Raw genomic sequence first — 20,975 nt, 5'->3', positions numbered from 1 at the left:
GTTGAATCTTTATATTGCTTTGGGTAGTATGGACATTTTCACAATATTGATTCTTTCAATCCATGAATATAGAATACTTTTTTCATTTTTGGTGTCCTCTTCAATTTTTTATCAGTGTTTTATAGATTTTATTATAGAGATCTTTCACTTTGGTTAATTCATAGATATTTAATTTTATATGTGGTTATTGTAGATGAAACTACTTTTTTAAATTTCTTTTTCAGTTTGATCACTGTTGGCATATAGAAATGTGACTAATTTTTGTATGTTGATATTTTATCCTGCAACTTTACTGAACTTGCCACTACTAATCAACACTGTTTTGCTCCAGACCCACTCCAAAAAATATGCAAGAAAGAGGAAAGACATCCAGATTGAAAAGGAGATAGTAAAACTGTCTTTAATTGTAAATAATATAAATTTGTTAAACGGAAAATCCTAGGGAATCCACCAAAAGCATTAGAACTAATTATCAAGTTCAGCTAATTTCAAGATAGAAAATCAAAAAGCAAAAATCAATTATATTTGTATAAACTTGCAATGAACAATCCAGAATGAAATTTAAAAACAGTTCCATTTACAACAGCATCAAAACAATATCATACCCAACATGAATTTCACAAAAGAAGTATAAGACTTGTACACTGAAAATTACCAAACTTCATTGAAAGAAATTACAGAAGTCCCAAATAAATAGAAAGATATTATGTGTTTATGGGTTTGAAAACTTAATACAGTAAAGAGGGTAATATTCCAAGTTGGTTTGAAGAGTCAATGAAATCCCTATTAGCTGCCTTTTTTTCCTTTGCCGGAATTTCCAAAGTGTTCCTAAAATTCATATAAAATTTGAGTGCTAATTTACTCAAAAACAATATTGAAAAAGCACAAATTTGAAGGACTCATACTTCTCAATTTCAAAACTTACAGTACTCATAGCTATAGCAATCTAGACAGTGTGGTACTAGCATAAAAATAGACTTATGATTTGAGTAGAATTGAGAGTCCAGAAATAAATCCTTACATGTAATTCATTTTCAACAAGGCTGCCAAGACAATGCAATGGGTCAATAATAGTTTTTTAAGAAATGGTATAGAAACAACTGAATTTCCTCAAGCAAAAGGATGATGTAGGACAACTTCCTCACACAGAATATAAACAGTAACACAAATTAAAGACCTAAATGAAAGAGCTAAAAGTATTAAACTATTGAAAGAAAACATAGGTATAAATTTTAGTGAACTTGGATTTGGCAGTTATCTTTTGGAACTTACACAAAAAGTAAAAGCAGAAAGAAAAAATATATATGTAAAATGAATCTCATCAAAATTAAACACTTGTGCTTCAAAGGACACTATAAAGAAACTGGAAAGGTAACCCTAGAATAGGAGCAAGTATTTGCAATTCACATATCTGATAAGAAAATAAGTATCTAGAATATGTAAAGAATACTTATACAAAGACAAATAACACATTTTAAAAATAGGCAAGCATTTGAATAGACATTTCTCCCAATGAATATATTCAAGTTGACAATCAGCACATAAAAAGATGCTCATCACTGGCCATCAGTTAGATGCAAATCAATGTCTCCCTTAGATACCACGTCACAACTACTATAATGGCTAGAAACAAAGATATAAACAATAACAATTTTTTTTTGTTTTAGGATGTGGAAAAATTGGAATCTTTACAGTGCTGGTGAAAATGTAAAATGTTGTAGCTACTTTTGAAAACATTTTGGCATGTCCTCAAAAAGTTAAACATAGAGTTATAATATTACCCAGCAATTCCATTTTTAGGTTTATACCCAAGACTAATGAAAGCATATCTCCACACAAATATGTACATTTATGTTTATAGCAGTGATATGGTTTGGCTGTGTCCCCCACTGAAATCTCACCTTGAGTTGTAATAATCCCCACATGTCAAGGGTGGGGCCAGGTGGAGATAATTGAATCACGGGGGCAGTTTCCCCTATACTGTTCTTGTTGTAGTGAATAAGTCTCACGAGATCTGATGGTTTATAAAGTGGAGTTCCCCTGCACGTGCTCTCTTGCCTGCCACCATGTAAGACACGACTTTGCTCCTCATTTACCTTCCACCATGATTATGAGGCCTCCCCAGACATGTGGAATTCTGAGTACACTAAACCTCTTTCCTTTATAAATTACTCTGTATCAGGTATGTCTTTATTAGCAGTATATTAGCGTAGACTAACACAAGCAATATAACAGCATAAAAGTTAAAACCAAAATGCCCACAAACTGATGAATAAGAAAAATGCAGTATATTCCTAAGTTGAAAATCATTTAACCGCATCAGAGAATGAAGTATTGATACACGCTATAACAAGATGAATCTGAAAAGATTATGCTAAATGAAAGAGGCCAGACCCCAAAAGCCACATATTATATGATTCCATTTTTAGGAAATGCTCATAACAGGAAAATCCATAGAGATAGAAGATAGATTAATGACTGTCAGAGGCCATGAAGCTGAGGAGTTGGGGAATGTCAGCTAATGAGTACAAAGTTTCTTTTTGTGGTGATGAAAAACATTCTAGAATTTGATAATTGTGATGGTTGAGAAACAATTGTACACTTTAAAAGGGTGAATTTTATGGTATGTGAGTTATATCTCAATTAATTTTTTACAAAATATTGTCTTTAAAAAATTAACCATTAAGTGAAAAGTGATCCACATTCAAAAATGTAATTGACTTGGTGCAATTTTTAGAAATTTAACTAGAAATTCAAAAAGCTCAATGTCATCTATTATTTTATCAACTTTCTTTTGATTACAGTTATTTAACATATTCTTCAATATAATGACTCTTACATTTTAGAGCTTTTATACACGTTATGACGTGGCTAATCACAGCAGCAAATGTAGACCATTCATTTTCTACTCTAAATAATCAAATGTCACTATTGAGCCAAGATTGGTAATCAAATTGCTGAAATTTGAAGAACTCAATGGGACTGTGAAACAACATTTGAGCAACTGATGTTTTTGGCATGATCCATAAAAGAAAGAAATAATTGATAAGCTAGACATCATTAAAATTAAAAATTTCTGTCCTATCTGCAAAAGACATTGCCAAGAGAATGAAAATACACATCACAGATACAGAAAACATTTGTATAATACTATGTATCCACCTTTATAGTATCATACAGACAAGGTTTCCTGCCTGAAAAAAATCTCTGTGCTCTTCCTATTTATCCCTCTCTCCTTCCCCACCCCTGGCAACCACTGATATCTTTATCGTCTCCAAAGTTTTAACTTTGCAGAATGTCATATAGTTCAAATCCTACAGTATGTAGCCTTTTCAGATTGGTTTTGTCCACTTAATGTGTGTTTAAGTTTCCTTCACACCTTTTCATGGCTTGATACCTCATTTCTTTTTAGTGCTGAATAATATCTAATTGTCAGGATTAACTACAGTTTATTTATCCATTCACCTACTGAAAAACATCTCAGTTGCCTCCAAGTTTTGGCAATTATGTATAAAGCTGCTTCAAACATCTGCGTGCAGGTTTTTGTGGGAAACATATTTTCATCTCCTTTGGGTAAATACCATGGAGCATGATTGTTGGATCATATAGAATGCATATACTATTTAGTTTTGTAAGAAACCGCAAAACTGTCTTACAAATTTTCTGTGCCATTTTGCATTTGCACCACTAATGAATGAGAATTCCAGTAGCTCAACATTCTTATCAGCATTTGGCATTGTCAATGTTTTTTGATTTTGGACATTTTATAAGTGTGTAGTGGAATCTTGTTGCTTTAATTTGCATTTCTCTGATGACATATGATATGAAGCATCTTTTTATAAGTTTATTTGCCATCTCCGTATCTTCTTCAGTGAGCTATCTTTCAAGGTCTTTGACCCATTTTTAAAAAGTGTGTTGTTTTCTTATTGAGTTTTAAGGGTTCTTTATGTATTTTGAATAACAGAATAACAGCTTTATATATTTTGAATAACAGTTTTTTGTTTGTTTGTTTTTGAGACTAAGTCTTGCTTTGTCACTCGGGCTGGAGTGCAGTGGCACAATCTCAGCTGAATGCAACCTCCACCTCCTGGGTTCAAATGATTCTCCTGCCTCAGCCTCTTCAGTAGCTGGGATTACAGGCTTGTACCACCACACCCTGTTAATTTCTGTATTTTTAGTAGAGACGGGGTTTTCCCATGTTGGCCAGGCTGGTATGGAACTCTTGACTTCAGGTGATCTGCCTGCCTCGGCATCCCAAAGTACTGGGATTACAGGCGTGAGCCACTACGCACAGCCTGAATAACAGTTCTTTATCAAATGTATCTTTTGGAAATATTTTCTCCTAGTCTGTGGCTTGTCTTTTCATTCTCTTCCCAGTGTCTTTTGTAGACAAAATAGAATTTTTTAAATTTTAATACAGTTCAGCTTATTCTATCATTGATCATGCCTTCGGTGCTATATCTAAAAAGTTATTGCCAATCCCTAAACCACTTAGTTTTTCTTTTATGTTATCTTCTAGATGCTTTATAGTTGTATATTTTACATTTAGGTTTATGATCCATTTTGAATTAATATTTGTGAAGGGCATAAGGTCCATGTTTGGATTTATTTTTTGTGTGTAGATGTCCAGTTATTCCAGTACCATTTGTTGAAAAAAAAAACACATCTTTTCTCCACTGTAATACTTTAGCTTCTTTGTCAAGGATCAGTTGACTATATTTTTGTGAGTTTATTTCTCGGCTGTCTATTCTGCTTCATTGACCTGGGTGTCTATACTCTCACCAGTATCATGCTGACTTGATTATTAAAGCTTTATAGTAAATCTTGAAGTCAGGTACTGTCAGTCCTCCAACTTTAATCTTCTCCTTTAATGTCACGTTGGATATTCTGGTACTTGTCTCTTCATATGAACTTTAAAATTAGTTTGTCAATTTCCACAAAATAACTGGGATTTTGGTTGGAATTCCACTGTATTTATAGATAAATTTGGGAAGAACTGACATCTTGACAATACTGAGTCTTCCTATTTATGAACATGAAATATCTATTTGTTTGTTTAGTTCTTCTTTGATACCAGTCATATTTTGACCATGAAAAAAAATCTTAATTTTATAAAGCTGTCTTACCAGTCAAGACTTAGCTTTATAAGAAGAAAATAAATTTTTCACATTTAAGCCACTATCATTAGGTCATAAGGACTTGCAGCCAAAAATACAAAAAATTCTAACTGATTTACTTCCACTGTACCATCTCCTAGTTATCTCTGTTATCTTTAACATTTTAGCCATGCAATTCTTCTATTTGATTATGTTCAAAGTATCTAAGTTATGTAATAAAATTTATTTTCTCTAAGTAAGAGTCTAGTTTTGAATACCTTAAAAGCTGTAGATGTAGTCATGTGAGAAAATAAATATTATGGATGCTTCAACATGTTATCCACTATAAACAGGTAATAGATGTATTTTATTATGTACTAATAATGCTCAGCTAAGACTCCAGACTACAGCAGGACTACCATATTAATTTAACTATACTCAGCTTGAGAAAGGGCCCACCCATAAAATTGTAACTCTCCTAAATAAATGTTAGACACTTGTATGCATGCTATGATCTGATTAACTTCAGATGCATATGCTCAAAATTGGCACAATAAGAAAGATATCATAGCCACAGATATTTTTAATTATAAGAACTTAACAGTTATCATGAGAAATGGCCCAGTTCCATAGGGAAGGTCTTAATCAAGAATTTAGAAAGTTTATAATAATTGCAATTTTATAATGCAATATGATAACCTGAATTAAGTTTTATGACTCTAGAACATCAAATTCAATTTAGAAATTAATGTATAGTGGTTAAGTAAATAAAGCAAAGTGACAGACTTTCATTAAAATTAAAATAATACCTATATACTGATGTTACAACCATGGGAATGTTTATAGCCTACCTACAACTGTATGATAGTAACATATATCTCAATCTAAAATTATTATATTCATTATAAAAGGGTGAAAAAATACAGACAATTAAAGAAAATTGTTATTGTGTATATGCATTTGTTTGTGTGGGTTGTGTTTGAACACACACTCACACAAAAATTGAAAGTGTCCATTGCTCTGAAAATGACAATCGAATTTAGTAAACATTTTCATGTAGGGCTATCACTCCTTTTTCTTTTTGTTTGTTCCGCTTTTTTCTTTGTTCAGATTTATTTTTCTTTGGTTTATTTTAGCATGTTCATACTAAATATTACAATAAATTACTTATGACATTTATAATCATTGAAATAAATCTATGAAATCCTTTATATATCTCTGAAAGTCTTTTCCTGACACAAGGGGGAAAATTAAACCCCCGCAAAAAGAACAAACAGTTTTGAAACTACCAAGTGCAGTAATTATTTCATTGTAACATAATAGAAATTAGGTATTTGACAGCTTCTTGGATGAATTTCAGTTGCCAATGACAATCTGCAGAATTGTAAACACATAGCACTTATGCAATTTCTCTGATGCCCTTTGCTTGCTAAACCACAAAGGAAGTTAATATTTAGAACAAACGAGTCTTTAAACTATACCCTTCAATTCAACACAAAGAGATATTTCAACACAAAAAAAGCACACACTGGGGCAGAGGAAGTGTTTTATTGTTTATTTTTCTTTTATTTTTTTTACCTCAAAAAAATTCTTTTTTTGATGCAATTTAGAACATCTTAATGAGACTTTAAAATTGGTTAAAATTTGTTAGCAGGACATACAAAAGGATTAATCATTAAATTTAATAATTTACATTTATCAAGAAATACCACTAAGAGAGCAAACATCACCTGCAGATTGACAGAAATTCACATACAACACATATCACACGCCAAAGTCTTGTATAAAGAATAGAAAAATAGAAAAAAAATACAGAAAAATGCAAACAACACAATAGATAAAAAAATTGAAAATAATATTGAAAAGTCATTTCATACAAATAAAAAGACTATCAAACAATGAATAAACATTCTGAGAGGAAGCTCAGTTTCTTTATCTGCTAAACCACTGTGAAATACCATTAAACACACACACACACGGTAATGTTTACAATTAAAAAGAGAGAAAAGGCTAAATGCTGGCAAGGATATAGAGCAACAGGAATTTAATTATATGTGTTTTTTATTAGTGTAACTCAACATAATCACTTTGAAAACACTGGTGGCACTATACACTAAAATTGAACTAAAATATATCCTATCACCAACAATAATCCTCCTGGGTATTAATGTGGATGACCTTTGACAGCAAATATTCCTAAGAAAAAATTTGTATTTTAAAATGGTTTTTATAGCTTAGAACTCATACATACTCCTGTACCTATGACAAAACTATAGTTCTATATCCTTATTTTGTATCTAACAACAACACCTACAGCAAAACTTTAAAACAATCATGACTGAATCTTTAAAAAATAGAAAAAAATGGAAATTTTATATATATGCTTAGAGAAAAACATATACAAGAATATACATAGCAGCATTATTTATAATAGCCTAAAACAGAAAACAACACTGTATTAGTCTGTTCTCACACCGCTAATAAAGACATATCCAAGACTGGGTAATTTAGAAAGGAAAGAGGTTTAATTGACTCACAGTTCAGCATGGCTGGGGAGACCTCAGGAAACTTACAGTCATGGTGGAAGGGGAAGCAAACACACTCTTCTTGACATGGCAGCATTAAGGAGAAGAATGAGAGTGAAGCAAAGGGAGAAACCCCTTATAAAACCATTAGATCTTGTGAGAACTTACTATCATGAGAATAGCATGGGGGAAACCGACCCTATGATTCAATTACCTCCCACCAGGTCCCTCCCATGACATGTGGAGATTATGGAAACTACAATTCAAGATCAGACTTGGGGTGGGACACAGCCAAATCACATAATTTCACCCCTGGCCCCTCCCAAATCTCATGTCCTCACATTTCAAAACACAATCATGCTCTTCCAACAGTCCCCCAAGTCTTAACTAATCCCAGAATTAACTCAAAAGTCCAAGTCCAAAGTCTCATCTGAGATAAGGTAACTCCCTTCCACCTATGAGCCTGTAAAATCAAAAGCCATGTTAGTTACTTCCTAGATACAATGGGAGTACAGGCATTGGGTAAATATTCTCATTCCAACTGGGAGAAATTGGCCAAGACAAAGGAGAACAGGCCCCCTGCAAGTCTGAAATCCAATATCTCAGTCATTAAACACTTAAAGTTTCAAAATGATCTCCTTTGACCCCATGTCTCACATCCAGGTCATGCCGATGCAAGAAGTGGGCTCCCATGGCATTGGGCAGCTCCACCCTTGTAGCTTTGCAGGGTACAGCCCTCCTCCTGGCTGCTTTCATGAACTGGCATTGTCTGCGGCTTTTCTAGGTGCATGTTGCAAGCTGTCAGTGGATCTACCATTCTAGGGTCTGGAAGACAGTGGCCCTCTTCTCATAGCTCTGCTAGGCAGTGCCCCAGTGGGGACTTTGTGTGAGGGCTCCAACCCCACATTTTCCTTCTGCACTTCCCTAGCAGAATTTCTTCATCAGGGCTCTGCTCCTGCAGCAAACATCTGACTGGACATTCAAGCATTTCCATACATCCTCTGAAATCTTGGCAGAGGTTCCCAAACCTCAATTCTTGACTACTGTGCACCACAGACTCAACACCACGTGGAAGCTGCCAAGGCTTGGGGCTTGCCACTCCCTGAAACAACAGCCTGAGGTAGACCTTGACCCCTTTTAGCCAGAGCTGGAGTGGCTGGGACACATGGAACCAAGTCCCTAGGCTGTACACAGCAGGGGGGGGCCATGTCCCTCCCCGCACAACCTTTTTTTCCTCCTAGGCCTTTGGGCATGTGATGGGAGGGGCTGCCATGAAGGTCTCTGACAGGCCCTGGAGACATTTTCCCCATTGCCTTGGTGATTAACATTGGGCCCCTTGTTACTTATGCAAATTTCTGCAGCTGGCTTGAATTTCTCCCCAGAAAATGGGCTTTTCTTTTCTGTCACATTTTTAGACTGCAAATTTTCCAAACTTTTGTGCTCTGCTTCCTCTTGAATGCTTTGCTGCTTAGAAATTTCTTCCAACAGATACTGTGAATCATCTCTCTCAAGTTCGAAGTTCCACAGATCTCTAGGGCAGAGACAAAATGTGGCCAGTCTCTTTGCATAGCAAGAGTGACCTTTACTCTAGTCCCCAACAAGTTCCTCATCTCCGTCTGAGACCACCTCAGCCTGGACTTCGTTGTTCATCTCACTATCAGTATTTTGGTCAAATCCATTCAACAAGTCTCTAGGAAGTTCCAAGCTTTCCCACATGTTCCTGTTTTCTGAACCCTCAAAGTATCTAGAAAGTTCCAAACTTTCCCACAATTTCCTGTCTTCTTCTGAGCCCTCCACACTGTTTCAGCTTCTGCATGTTACCCAGTTCCAAAGTCACTTTCACATTTTTGGGTATCTTTAGAGCAGCACCCCACTCCCTGCAGTATCAATTTACTGTATTAGTTCATCCACATGCTGCAAATAAAGGCACACCCAAGACTGGGTAATTTACAAAGGAAAGAGGTTTAATTGACTCACAATTCAGCATGGCTGGGGAAGTCTTAGGAAGCTTACAACCATGGTGGAAGGGGAAGCAAACACGTCCTTCATCACATGGGAGCAGCAAGGAGAAGAATGAGAGCTGAGCAAAAGGAGAAGACCCTCATAAAATCATCAGATCTTGTGAGAACTTACTATCAAGAGAATAGCATGAAGCAAACTGCCTCAGTGATTCTATTACCTCCTGCTGGGTCCCTCGCATGACAGGTGGGATTATGGGAACTACAATTCAAGAGGAGATTTGGGTGGAGATAGAGCCAAACCATAACAAACACAAATGTCTATTGATAGAATATATAAATTATGGCATATTCATATAATGGAATCATATACAACCATAAAAACAAACAAATTCATGCCACATACAAATGCTACGTGGATTATCTTAGAAGTCTCATAAATGAAAGAAACTAGATACAAAAGAGTATATAATCTATGATAATTCCATTTTTGCAGAGTTTAAACTCAGACAAAACTAATCCATGATATTAAACATTAGAATAGGAGTTTGGGATGGAGAAAAGTTGTAATTATGGAGATAAACAAGAAGAGGACTTATGGCTTCCTAATAAAGTTTCTTTTTTTTAAATATTAAGTGGTAATTACATGTCAATTTTTATTTTGTGATAATTTTTGAGCTGTACACTTATGAAATTGCACTTTGTATGTTATACTTCAATACACATTTTAATTTAAAAATGAAGTTGTAATGTCATAATCATAGCATTGATATATTTATTTTCCATAATATGTATGATATTTAATGCAAGTGTGCATTTATATATATATATACACACACACATATACTAAATTGAGAGTCAGAGTTATTTTACAATTTATTTATCAGGTGGTTAGTAAATATGTTAAAAATAAAACAATTCAAATTTGTGTGCATGTGTATAAGTCATATTTTCTTAAGTTTTATATTTTTAGTTTTTGTGGGTACAGAGTAGGTATATATATTTATGGAGCATATGAGATATTTTGATACAGACATGTACTATGTAATAATCACATAATGGATAGCAGGGTGTTCATCCCTCAAGCATTTATCTTTTGTTTTACAAACAATCCAATTATACTCATTTAGTTATTTTTAAATATATGATTAAATTATTATTGACTAGTCACCCTGTTGTGCTATCAAATATTATGTCTTATTTATTCATTCCAACTATTTTTTGTATGCATTAACCATCTCCACATATCCCTCACCCCTCCACCACCCTTCACACCCTCTGGGAACCATTGTTCTACTATCTCCATTGGTTCAATTGTTTTGATTTTTAGATTCCACGAATAAGTAAAAACATGCAATGTTTGTCCTTCTGTGCCTGGCTTATTTCACTTATCTTAATGATCTCCAGTTCTATCCATATTGTTGCAAATGTCTGAATCTCCTTTCTACAGCTGAATAGTACTCCATTGTGTATAAGTACCACATTTTCTTTATCCATTCATCTGTTGATGGAAACAGGTTGTTTCTGAATTTTGGCCATTGTGAACAGAGCTGCAACAAACATGGGAGTGCAGGTATCTCTTCAATATATTGATTTCCTTTCTTTTGGGCATATACCCAGCCGTGGGATTGCTGGATCATATGGTAGCTCTATTTATAGTTTTCTGAGGAACCTTCAAACTGTTCTCCACAGGGGTTATACTAATTTATAACCCACCAACACTGTACGAGAGTTGCCTTTTCTCCACATCCTCACCAGCATTTGCTATTGCCTCTCTTTTGAATACAAGCCATTTTAACTAGGGTGAGATGATATCTCATTGTAGTTTTGAGTTGCATTTCTCTGATGATCAATGATGTTGAGTACCTTTTCATATGTCTGTTTGCCATTTGTATGTCTTCTTTTGAGACATGTCTATTCAAATATTTTGCCCATTTTAAAAATAGTATTATTCTATCTTTTTCCTAGAGAGTTGTGTGAGCTCCTTATATATAATCCCTATTTAGATGAGTAGTTTGCAAATATCTTCTCCTATTCTGTGGGTTGTCTCTTCACTTTGTTGATTTTTTGTTGTTGTTGTTGCTGTACAAAATATTTTTAACTTGGTATGATCCCATTTTTCCATTTTTTGCTTTGGTTGCCTGTGATTGTGGGGTATTAGTCAAGAAATCTTTGCTCAGACTGATGTCCTGGAGAGTTTCCCCAATGTTTTCTCATAGCAGTTTCTTGAGTTTGAGGTCTACTATTGCTTTCACTGTGTCCCACAGATTTTGTTATATTGTGTTTCAACTTTTGTTTTAAGAACAATTTCAATTTCTTTCTTAATTTCTTCATTGGCCTGCCAGTCATTTAAGAGCATATTGTTTAGTTTCCATGTATTTGTAGAGTTTGCAAAATTCCTTTTGCTATTTATTTCTAGTTTTATTCCACTGGGATCAGAGGAGAGGCTATACATAATTTTTTTGGATCTTTTAAAACTTATTTTGAGAACCAACATATGGTCCATCCTTGAGAACAATCCATGTACTGAGGAAAAAATGTGTATTATACAGCCATTGGATGAAATGTTCTGTAAATACCTGTTAGAATCATTTGGTCTATAGTGCAGATAAAGCCTTATGTTTCTTGGTTGATTTTGTGTGGAAGATCTGCTCAATGTTGAAAGTGGGGTGTTGAAATATCCAGCTGTTACTGTGTTGAAGTCTGTCTCTCTCTTTAGCTCTAAAAATGTTCACTTTATATATGTGTATGCTTCAATGTTGGGTGTGTATTTGTTTAAAATTTGTATGGCCTCTTGCTGAATTGACCCCTTTGTTATTATTTAGACCTTTCTGTATCCCTCTTAGACTTTTGGCATTGAAATCTATTTTTCTGATACAAGTAAAGTGGCTCCTACTCTTTTCTGGTTTCCATTGGCATGGAATATATTTTTCCTTCCCTTTGTTTTCAGTCTATGTGTGTCTTTATAGGTGAAGTGTGTTTCTTGTAGGCAACAGATTAATGGGTCTTGCTTTTTAATCCATTTATCTACTCTATGTCTTTTGACTGCAGAGTTTAGTTCATTTATAAAGTTATTGTTGATAAACAAGGACTTACTCCTGCCATTTTATGTTTTCTGTGTTTGTGTGTGTGTGTGTGTGCGTGCGCACACGCGTGTGTGTGTGGTCTTCTCATCCTTCTCTCTTTCCTTCCTTTCTTCCTTTGAGTGAAGGTGACTTTCTTTCTCACTAATTACTTCTACTTGACCAATTCTGCCATTAAGACTGATGCATTCTTCAATATGTCCATTGAATTTTAAACTCCAGAACTTCTGCTTAATTCTTTTTAATGATTTCAATCTCTTTTTTATCTGGTAGAATTCTTAATTCCATCTCTGTATTATCTTGAATTTCCTGGAGTTTCCTCAAAAACTATTTTGAATTATCTGTGTGAAAGATCACATATTTCTGTTTCTCCAGGATTGGTCCCTGGAGCCTTATGTAGTTCATTTTGTTATGTCATGTTAACTTGGATCATCTTGATACTTGTAGATGTTCATCTGTGTCTGGGCATTGAAAACTTAGATATTTATTATAGTCTTTGCAGTCTGGGCTTGTTTTTACCTTGTTTTTCCTTCTTGGGAAGGCTTTCTAAATATTCCAAAAGACTTGGCTGTTGTGATCTCAGCTTTATCTGTTTTAGGGGGAACCCCAAACCCAGTAGTGCTGTAGTTCTTGCAGACTCATACAGGTACCACCCTGATGGTCTTGGACAACATTCAGAAGAATTTTTGGATTATGAGGCAGAGACTTTTGTCCTATTCCTTTACTTTTTTCCCAAACAAAAGGAATCTCTCTCTGCTCTGAGTAACCAGAAACTGGGGGTGAAATGAAAGAAACACCCCAGTGGCCACCACCACTATGACTCTGCTGCATCAGACCTGAAGCCAGTATAGCACTGGATCTCACCCAAGGCCTGCTGTAACCCCTCCCTGGCTACCATCTATGTCCACTCAAAGCCCTGGAGCTCTAAAATCACCAGGTGCAAAGCCAGACAGTTCTGTGTCCTTCCCTTCAGTGCAGTGAGTTCCCTCAGTCCCCCTGACAGGTCCAGAGGTGCTATCTGGGACCCAGGGACTAAAGTCAAAAACCTTACATGTCCACCTGGTATTCTACTGTACTTCAGCTGTGTTAGCACTCAAACCATAAGATACAGTTCTTCCCACTCTTACCTCTCCTTTCCAAAGGCAGAAGAGCCTTACTGTGTAGCCACCATCACCTTGGGCTTATGGAGAATACTACCAGACTACCACCAATATTCCCATAAGGCTCAAGGGCTCTTCAGTTAGTGTGTGGTGAATGCTGCCTGACCTGGGACTCACCCTTCAAAGGAATGGACTCCCCTTTGGACCAGAACATGTCCAGAAATGCTGTTCATGAGCCAAGTCCTGGAATTGGGGACCCTAAGAGCCCATTGGTGTTCTATCCTCTGTAGTTGAGCTGGTACCTATGGTGCAAGACAAAGTCTCCTTTACTTTTCCCTTCACTTTTCTCAAGCAGGAGGAGTATTGCCTCATGGTCACAACAGCTGAGAATGTGCTGAGCCTTACCCGAGGCCATCAGGTCTCAGAGCCTCACCCAAGGTCATTGACATACTACCTGGGTATCACTGCTAGTTACTCAGCGTCCACGGGCTTTTCAGTTAGCTGGTAATGAATCCTTCCAGGACTGGGTCCTTCCCTTCAAGGCAGTGGGATCCCTTCTGGCCCAGGATATGTCTAGAAATGTCCAAGAGCTAAGGCCTGGAAAGGGAGCCTCAGGACTCTGACTGGTGGCTTATCTTGCTGTGGCTGAGCTGGTATCCAAGATGCAAGACAAAGTCCTCTCCACTCTTTTGTCTCTTCTTCTCAAGCAGAAGGAAGGGATTTCTTTTGGAGCTGTGAGCTGTGCAGCCTGGGGTAAGGGGCTGCCCCAGGTTGTGTCTTAGTAGGTTGTATCCCCCCTACCTTCCAAGTCCACAATCTCTAGGCCCAGTTCAGCCCTAGGATTTGACTAGATGTTGCAGTCTTTATGGCCTGCACTGCCTTTCAGGTTTATTTGGGGCCTCGGAGAACTTTAGCTCGCAGTGGCAAGGCTAACAAGAACTCACACTTTATGGCTGGAACTGGCCATTCCCCTCTGGTTTAAATGCACCCTCTGTGGGTGGGTATCAGCTGAGTTTGGTCCAGTTTTGCAAAATTTCTGCTATAACAAAGGTAGCACTGAGTTCAATGCCTCACAATTGCTGTCTCTCCTTCTCTCCAGGCACAGAAATGCTCTCCACACCACATAGCTGCTGTGGGGAATTGAGAGAAGGGTGTTGTCAGTGAGTCAAGAGTGTTTTTCCTACCTTTTTGGTGCCTCTTTCAGCAATATGAAGTTAAAACTTGGTACTATGAGTGCTCAACTAATTTTTGATTCTTAACAAAGGTGCACTTTTTGTATGTAGAATGTTAAATTGGTGTCCTTGGTGGGGAAGGTGACAATCAGTGGAGCTTTCTATTCCATTTCTATGCCATTTTTCTCCACTCCCAGGTTCCAATAATTCCGATTTTTAAATTCCTGTATTTGGATGTGCATATGCGCATGACAGAGGGGGAGGAATGGATGTTGTTTTCTAGCAACAGTTGTTAGAAAAACATAGAATATAATACTACTAGTGAAATTTTTCAGGAGAACACTTTGTGATAAGATTAAATTTGATTATCAATAACTCTCTTCAATAAAATTAATATGGAATGTAACACTTTAAGGAAACAAAAGATATAAGTTAAATTGATAAACCTAGAAAATTTGAAAAATATAAAAATAAGTAGGAGAATCACAGAACTTGATCTCACTCAGTTCAATCCTTTCATTACACAAATAAAGCAACAGATTTAGATAATATAAATTAATAACCAACATCAGCTTGTTAATGCAAAGTTAGGGATTCTGATACCCCTGACATCTAGAGCACTACTTTTTCCTATTCATCAGTGAGCCTCTCAACATGCATGTATTGTAATGTGTCTGTGGTTAGAATACAAATTTTAGACCTAAATTCCAATGAGCCTCTATTTAAGTTCACATAGTTTCAATTCCATTCCCCTGCCTCCCAAAATTCTTCAAATGGCTGTGGTACTCTCAGCCTAATCCAATATTATGTTTCTCTATATGATGAATTGCCATATTGACTATGAGTCTGTTAAAAAAAATACATTTTTAATAAAGCAACAACTCATACTAAAGTATAATTTTAAACACATCTTTTCATGGTAATTGGAAATTAATGCCCCGAAACACAACTGCCATGAAGACACCCACTGAATTACTAAAGCCAAGCTTCTTAAAAAGGAAAAACCAGGAGTAATGGTTGTCTCTTTAAAATTTTGTTTTAAAAAGATTAAATGATGAAATATATTGCAATTATCAGTGATTACTAGTAATCTGCTACAGTTTTTCAAAAATAAATCATTGCTTCTTTGGTTTTAATTATTTCTCTCTATGGCAAAAAATCATTTTATTATATTATTTATTTATTTATTTTGGAGACAGAATTTCGCTCTTGTTGCCCAGGCTGGAGTGCAATGGCACGATCTTGGCTCACTGCAACCTCCCCTTCCTGGGTTCAAGCAGTTCTCCGTCCTTAGCCTCCCGAGTAGCTGGGATTACAGGCGCTCGCCACCATGCCCAGCTAACTTTTTTTATTTTTTTATTTTTAGTAGAGACGGGGATTTACTATGTTGGCCAGACTGGTCTCGAACTCCTGACCTCAGGCGATCCACCGGCCTCGGGCTCCCAAAATACTGGGATCACAGGTGTGAGCCACCGTGCCCGGCCAAAAATACAAATTTTATTGTAGTGTTAGATTCAACTTCAACCCTTATCACGTATCATAAGGGTTACTAATGACTTTATGTCATACAGGTGGCTCACAACTACCTAACTCTTTTTTTCAGTTCCTTTATTCAATAAATATTAATGGGTAACTATGATATACAAATCAGTGTGCCATTTTTTTTAAAGGAGCATTAATTAACTCTTCCAAAAGATATCTCAGCTGCTTTTTTAGGAGTTCACAATTCCTTAAGCTCATGGTACACATTGTCTTTCAACAAGACTCCAAAAATTATGGCATGTAAATGATGAGATTTTCAAAAATTTTGAATCATCTATCTTTTCATACCACTGCTCCAGATAGACACCAGTGTTGTGGAAACACCCCTGTCCTATCAAATAACTTTAAATTTAATTTAAATAAATGTTCACATCAAATGACTACTGCAACTGAGGCAATGTCAGGTATTCACATTGGAATGTGATTTTTTTTTTCTATACAGGAGTCCCCCTTATCCCTGGAGATACATTTCAAGACCCTCAGTGGTTGCCTAAAACTGCAGATAGTACCAAACCTAATTTCCATCAATTGCATCATGTTTCTGTTCACATCTTCCACCACAAATATAATGCCTTTTCCATCTTAACTAAGAATTTATCATGCACTGTGGCTATAATTTTTGCAGTATGAGGTGTGACAGCAAAACTAGCATAGATTTTGTTTTTCCTTCACAATTTTGCAGTTAGATTTGTTTTTACTGCAGATCTTAGCAAATTACCATATAATTTTTTTCCTTATTAAGTTGAGAACTTTCACCTTTTCACTTAAAGGAAACATTTTGCAGCTTCTCCTTGGAATATCCGAATTGCTAGCACCACTACTCTTGTACTTCAGGATTATTTCATTAAGGAAAATAAGGGTTACTTATCACAAGCACTGCAATACCCTGACAGTCTGATAACAGACAACTACAGAGTGACTGGTGTGGATATCCTGGACAAAGGGATGATTTGCGACCTGGGCAGGACAAAGTGTATGGCACTACTCGCAATGACATGCAATGTGAAATTGATGGTTTATTTCTGGAATTTTCCATTTAATATTTTGAACTGCAGTTGACTGTGGAAAACTAAAACCATGGAAAGTGAAACAGTGGATAAGGAGGGACTACTGTACATTTTTTATTCTATTATTCAGCTTACATGGGCCTTGTGAAAATTTTGAATTTATGATCTATGTTAAGTATTTTCTTGAAGTATTGTTGAAGCCATATTCATTTGTATTCTGTTCTTTCTAATCCTGCAGAAATATTAAAATGTGAAGTTAATTTCTTTAAAGTATTTTAAACATATTTCTTTTCCAATAGCAATAAGTTCTGGCTCTTCAATGTATTCTGCTGAGATTTTCCATGCCTGAAGTGAAATTATTGAACTCAAAGTACATGGAATAAATATTGCAGTTAAACTCACTATAGGCAACATATTAGATCCATAAAATCCCACTGTATCTCAGGTGACCCAATATTAAAGGTACTGAAACAGACACCATGGCTGTTTTCAACTGCAAAGAGAACAATTCTCAGTGGTATTTCATCAATTGAATGCTTATCTTATGAACTGGTAAAGGGCTCATGCCTAAATTTTAGTCATATGCTGTGCATACACAGCCTTAGAAATTTCAAGGAGTCCTGCTTTCTTCTTTGATTTTTTGAAACTCCATCATTTTATTATTCCAAATTATATTTCAAGAAACATATTTGCAAATGGTGGGCATTTGAAAGTGATTTCTTAAATCAGAAACTTTGTGGTTTGGGGATATTTATTATAATGTACCCTTGTGAGCATATGCAGACAGATGCATTAGTGTCAGGATGTGGGTTTTCACAGAGTGCAGTGTTTCCCAACTTTCATATTTATAAATATATATATTTTTGAAATGTAACAGGTATTCAAATTTGGAAATGTGACCCATACTTATTTAACATTGACAAAAGTGTTGTTGCTATTTACGTTTCATAATAGATTTTAAACCACTGAGGAAAATACCAAATGAAAAGGTTTCTTTTATTGAAAACATCTATAACAGACTCAAAATTATTTCAAAGATTCATGGAAAGTTCTAGAAGACAAGCTAAAGATTGAAATGGTAAAGAATTTATAGGATTTATATATCAAAGTTTTAAGATAAGCATATATTTTCACTTTCTACATTTGATTTGCATGGGCATAGTGTAAAAAGAATGTGTTTCTGGGCATTTTAATATATGTATTATGAAGTTGTTCAGAAGCTGTCACAGACATATTCATATCTTAATTGAAAATAAAGGAAAAATCTATAATGGACAATGTATAATAGAAAGAGTATGGGGGAGGGGGGTAAAATACATAAGACCTGACAAATCAATAACACTTTCAAGCCCCAGTTTCCTAATTTATAAAATTAGGAATATAAATATCTGTGATAGCCTCCTCACAAGGTACTTACTGTGAAGGCTAATGTGTCCATACAATACAAAAGCACTTGATAAACTGTAGAGTCCATTAAACCTGAGATTTGAAGGCATCTGTTCAATTACATGAGCAAGGCTTCAGCCCATAAGGAAATAAACAGCTTGTGTGACATCTTCCTTGGCAACAAAATTTCTCCCCTAGGACTCTCCCTAGTGGCTCAATTCCAGAACACTGAGCAGAACTCTATGGGAAAATGCAGAACCAAATTTGGCCTGTTCCAAGGGCAGTGAGAGTCTTCGTGGCACAACAGGCTTTTAGAGGAAAGCCTGCATTGGTGTCCTGGGGAAAGCAAAGCCATGATCCAAAGAACAATCAAGACTCCACATGCTCCAATAAACCACAATTGGGGAAGAAATGCTCATCGACCAGATTAGTACTGAGCTATTGAGAAACATACACACCTCACCTCTTTCTCTGCTTTCTCTCATAAATTGTTGTGCCTACTAGCACTAATGTTTTCCCTTGTTTTTTTTTTCCTTCTTTTTTCTCATTTACTCTTAAGTGCAGACAGCTTAGCAAAACTGCAGATGTTAGCCAAAAAAGTTACTTCATTTCAGAACCAGGGTTACAGTTTTTAAATTAATATTCACTTTGGCCCATATTTCACTGTTGTTTATATTTTTCTCCAACAATATAAGTCATACTTGAAAAGAATCATTTACAAAGCAGCACAGGACGCTGGCTTCCAAAAATAATGGAAATAAAACCTGACATCCACAATAATCAGATATGCCACGTGAAGGACTCTAGTACAGCCTCTCAGAGTTAATTCCTAAGAGCTTCTTTATAAAATGTACTGACATAAATGCATATTGAAAGCTGAAGTTTTTTTTTAACTTCCCATTTTTCATACTTTATCTTTTTGATAGATTGGTCCACAAGTGGGGCTTTATAAGAAATTTAGGAAGAAGGTTGAAATCTACAAGGCATTTACCTACAGAGCTTGATGACTGAGATCATTAATTTGAAAACCATTGATTTATTATAAAATATGCAAATGTGACAGAGTTCCAGAAGTTTCAGAACACCTGCTTTTTGTGTGGTACCCATTGAAGAATGTTAACCTTGGCAATAAAAGAACACATTATGGAGATTCTTCATAATAGATATCCTGATTTCAAAACACTCTCAAGCCTGTCAAGCAAATGTGTAAAAAGAGATTATAACCACAGAATGTCTATAGCATTAAAATGATTAGATTGCTTTTTATGTCAACTATCAGTAAAATAGACAAAAATAGTTTTCTTGATGTTATCATGGGTAACTTCACCTTATTTGTTTAAAGAAACAGTTAAATTGGACCACAGAGATGTAAAAGTCACATACAGATATTAAGTATTTCGAATGTTTTATTTTGCCTTGCTGTGTGGTTCTAGGCATTCTTCTAAATTTCCACTTCTCAATACCTCCTTTCTGACCACATCTTTCTCTAATTATCTTGACTTCTCTCCCAATTTTCAATGACCTCTTATCGGCTATCAATTTAAGTCTACAGATGTAAACTTACAGTCAGCTTTGTCTGCCTGGATGATAGATGAGGCTCTCCACAGAAGTTACCAAACCCTCAGCTGAGTTCTAGATCATTCCCATGGACACTTCTTCCTTCATGTCTGCATATAAATTTGTAAGAGGAAAAAAAACACAGAAACATGAAAATGTACCAGATGAAATCAAAATCAGTTAACTTATTATACTACAACATTAATTTCTTAATTTTGTATAAGGTTCTGTAAAATGTAACATTAGGGCCAGGTGGGTGAAGGGCATATAAGAATACTTTGTACTGTCTTTGTAGCTCTTCATCAAGTGCAATATTATTTCAAAATACAAAGTTTAAAAAAGTACCAGATATTGCCATTTAACACAAATTTAATATATTTTGCCAAATTCTATATACTTTTTTCTATCAATTTCCTTAATATTTTATCACTGCCATGTTAATTTTGGCTCAGGAAGTGTATTCCCTTTGCTTAATTTTTCTCATAATTCATACTAATCTTTAAATATGTCTCCCTTTGAACATTGTTTACATTTTTTTCTCATAGGATT

The 20,975-nt window shown here is 35.5% G+C and overlaps 1 long non-coding RNA gene across 1 annotated transcript in view; it reads right to left on the bottom strand.

The window, feature by feature from the left end:
• Positions 1-20,975, bottom strand: part of LOC129533098 (uncharacterized) — a 208,643-nt gene that overhangs the window by 6,949 nt on the left and 180,719 nt on the right. Inside the window, exon 5 of the long non-coding RNA XR_010133451.1 lies at positions 20,434-20,536. This is a non-coding gene — a long non-coding RNA (uncharacterized lncRNA). The remainder of the gene's footprint in view (positions 1-20,433; positions 20,537-20,975) is intronic.

This window comes from Gorilla gorilla, chromosome 3, assembly GCF_029281585.2.
Source record: "Gorilla gorilla gorilla isolate KB3781 chromosome 3, NHGRI_mGorGor1-v2.1_pri, whole genome shotgun sequence".
Lineage (NCBI taxonomy): Eukaryota > Metazoa > Chordata > Mammalia > Primates > Hominidae > Gorilla > Gorilla gorilla.
Note: the sequence above shows the minus strand (reverse complement) of the source record. Positions and strands in the feature narration are given on the sequence as shown.